The sequence below is a fragment of the Ixodes scapularis genome, unplaced genomic scaffold (assembly GCF_016920785.2).
Source record: "Ixodes scapularis isolate PalLabHiFi unplaced genomic scaffold, ASM1692078v2 ptg001200l_1__unscaffolded, whole genome shotgun sequence".
Classification (NCBI taxonomy): Eukaryota; Metazoa; Arthropoda; class Arachnida; order Ixodida; family Ixodidae; genus Ixodes; species Ixodes scapularis.
In genome coordinates, this window is record NW_024610116.1 from 2,766,165 (window position 1) to 2,770,295 (window position 4,131).

The following is a 4,131-nucleotide window of genomic DNA, read 5'->3' on the forward strand; positions in this document are numbered from 1 at the left end:
GAACCTATATTACGATTGGACCCCGGACTAGCCTGAATGGCTATGGGTCCAAACAGTTTTTGTGTATTCTGAAAGCAAGTTTGAAAATAAAGCATTGAATAAATGAATGAAAAGCAAGTTTCCCCGGTCTCGCGGCGTGATCAGAGCTTCCTTGGCACGCCTAAGTGCTGCATCTTTGTGCCTTCGCAGTAGAGTAGTTTCGATATAAAACCTAAATACCGATGTGATAAACGCAGTTTTTAAACTTTCACCGATCTCTTCAACCAATCTTCCATGTAAAATAAAAGGTACTATTTCGTCCAATTTAGTTAATTTTCTCCTACCAAACTTTTTTTTTTGTTTAGAGTGGTTTTCAAAATCATTTTTATCTAGAGCGCTGCCTGCATCTCTTAGTGATGACCTTCATGCTATATTTTATGCGCTGCTTGCATCTCTTACTGATGACCTTCATGCTCTATTGTATGCAAATATTGCTTTCCATTTACTTTGATTCGATGATTTGGTGTAACCCATAGCAGCTACGATTTCAATTTTATACCCTAACTGATCTACAGTAAAAATAGTCATTGTATGCATACTGAAATAAAAACAAAATATATACATCTTATGCGTGTTGATTATCGTACATTTGGCTCCGATTTTACCATAAATTTTCAAATAAATGCAGAAAGTCTATTCAGTGGAATGTTCTGCAAACATGCAAGCAACACAGTTTCTGACTTCAGGATTATTGTTATAAAATATAATGATCATTTATATCTGTGCTTACGGGATTCAAATAGACGACGCAATCACGCTTGCGTGGTCATTGTTATGAATGACGTGAGATCAGGTGAGGAGCTACGCCTCGTTATTTGGAAGTCACCTGAGTGCGCCCACAATCGCCTACTGAGGTATGGTTTGATGGGTAATACTTGGTCCAGCCGCTTGCCCTACCGCTCACCTCTACCTTGTGGTGAACCAGCAAAGGCGTCGGGTTGCGAATCGCCTTGACTTGGATTTCATTCCCGCTAATTAGCTTGGTAGGTATCACCAGGTATTACTTTAAGAATTATTTTAAGTATGACTAGCTCAGATGTGTATATATTTTAATGTAATGCCTATTGTGTACTATGTATACTTCATGTTGTCTTGGCATGCGTGTGAAGACTGTCGTTACATTTAAGCGTCATGAATTTTGCAAAGCCCTACGCTCATAAACGAATAGTGGGTTCAGATTGCTAAAGATTTTAGTACTCTAAAACTGGAACCCGAATCAACAAAAGCTCCGACTTTCCCCGAGGCGTTGATTTTGAAGAGGACTTTGTGTGAGCCCTAGACATATTTGGGAATCGAAAAAGTGCAAACGAAACAATAAAATATGACTACAACATATATATATATATATATAGTTTCTACCGCAATCAAGTACAAGCGCGTACCATTTAACACAGTTCTTAGGACAAATATTTTCAACTTTGGACAAACTAAATAAGAAAGCAAAGCCATAACTTAGCGTGATATTCTCGTTCCAAGTGTAGGCATTTCGGTGCTAGAGTTTCAAACAATCGCCAGAGTTGGCCTTCACAGTCAGGTTGGGGTTCTACGGCACTCGCCTCACACCTTTGGGTCTCACTTCCCGATGAAATGCAAGTATTCCGTTTAATTCCTGTTTTTTTTTTTGTTTTTTTTTTTTTTATTTCCACTTTTCAACTTCGGACCTAAACTGTCAAGCAAGCGCCGGAATATGTTTCGCTGGGGGTGTTTGCACCATAGCTAGCATTCTCGGGTTATTTCTGGCACTTTGACAATAGTGTGATGAACAAAACAAAAAGCGCAAAAAGTGCCTTGCACAAAAATAATAATATTTCTTAAGCAAAACCTTACCATGCCTAAGTAAAGCATCCAATAATGCCAAACCTGTGCCAACTTAGTTTTATTTGCGTGCTGTCTCGGATCAGTCCAAAAATTGTAGGGAGGGCTTCAAAACTATTCAGCGAGATTGAAACAAGGTGGTTTTGACACTTTCAAAATCTTCATCGGGCTGTTATTTGTTTTTTTCTGGGTAAGGGCAATTGTTGGTGGTATAGTTGGACACAAGTGATCCGCAGCTGCTCTACTCTACTTTCTAGTTATCTTGCTTGTTCTGCTTGTTTTTATGATACATTCAACAACGTCAGACAGGAGGGAGCTGGGGTAGCCTGACGCATTGAGCATTGATACTTGCGCGTCAAACCTTGTTGAATGAATGCAATGCTTCTTCAGGGCAGCGCTCAAACAACTAGACAAAATGCCTCCTTTGACTAGTCTTGAGTGTGCAGACTCATATTAGAGTATTCGTTTCTTGGATCTAGGCGAATACGTCCAACAGACGTAGTAATTTCGAAAGGTGAGTCGCCTATCAAGAAATAGGAGGATGTAGTTAGTCGGAGTTTCGTGGGTGAAGTTCAATCTTTGGGCCTGACCTAGAAATAGGGTTTTGATGATGTTGATGCCATTTGCGTCAGGTATTCTTGTAATGATCACAAGATAGTCGTCAACGTATCTGAATAGGCGTGAGACTGGATAGGAGGTCAAACCCTGAAATATGCCCCTGTCACACTTTGAAAGAAAAATGTTACACGAAATGGGAGATACGTATGACGCAATGCAGATTACTTTTTTCTCTAAGTTTCTCCTGAAAACGTGCCAACCGTCGAGCACAAATAAAACTTCGAAAGCTCTAGTAAAGACGCGGCCGGTATGCAACAGGTGTTCTGAAAACCTAGGGCTCAATTATAGTTGGCGCTTTCGCTGACGATGTCAAACAAGCTTCTCTGTGGTATTGAATTAAATGAGCCTTCAGCATCTAGACAGAACCCATATTGTGTTTAGGTTGAGTCATCTTTCAGACACCGAATCATTACTTCTGAGCTGGATATCAAGAAGGGGTCATCAAGTTGGAGGACAGTCAAATGACGCAGAAGGTACCGCGGCATTTCCCCCTACCCAGATCCCTTCTCAGTCACAATTACGCGAAAAGGACATACTTTCTTGTTTGTCTTTTGGCAGTGAAAAAAAATTCAATTGGTTCCCTTTAGATGCAACGATTTGTTTCTGTAGTTGGTTCAAATCCAGCCTGTGGCACATGTGTAGAGCCTTGGTCTCAGCAAGTTTCGATGTAAAGTCAGGCAGGCGATTAAAGTTTTTTTTTTTTTTTCCAAGGCTACCTCCGCCTCTTCTAGGTAGATGTTCTGACCTGCCACAAAGCATACTCCCTCCTTTGTCGCAAAATAACAGTTTCATACGGTTGCGATCAAAACTGCCCACAATGCTTCATAGTTTACTTTCACTTGCACGATTAGGACCTATCCTAAGTAACACAATAACGCAGTCATTGATGCGTCGGGGAATGTCAATTTTCTGGAACTTTCGCTGAGTTGTCATGAACGGTAGATAACAAGTGGGCGCTTTGCCCATTTGTTATCTACCGTTGGAAGCACTTGTTATCCATTTTAAGAAAGCAATGCAATTTTAAGAAGCAACTTAGCGTGATAATCTCGTTCCAAGCATTTCTAATTCGGCCCTAGTTTGTCAAACAATCGCCAGATTTGGTCTTCAAAGTCAGGTTGAGGTTCTACGGCAGTCACCTAAATCCTTTGTCTCACCTTCTGAAGAAATGCAAATATTCGGTTTTATTTCTTTATTTCTTTTCTCATTTTCAACTTTGAACCTAATGTGTAAAACAAGTGTCAGAATAGGCTTCGCTGGGGGTTGTTTGAACGATACCTAACATTCTCGGCTTATTTCTGGCACTTTGACAATAGTGTAATGAACCAGAAAAAGCTCAAAAAGTTCCTTGGCACAAAAATATGAATATTTCTTGGAGCAAAACCTTACCATGCCTAAGTAAGGCCCCCAAGAATGCCAAATTTGTGCCAACATAGTCTTATGTGCTCATGCTTGAAAAAACCCCGAGACTGAGGGTAAACGACGCAACACTAAAAAGTCTCGGGTTTTTTCAACCATGTGCAATGTACAAAAGCTCGTTTGCGCCCTTACTTCTTATTTGCTTGCTGCCTGGGATGACTCTGAAAATTGTGGGTATTTAAAAATGTTAAGTGAGGGTGAAACAAGGTGGGACCGGACACTTGCAAACTCTTCATAGGGTTT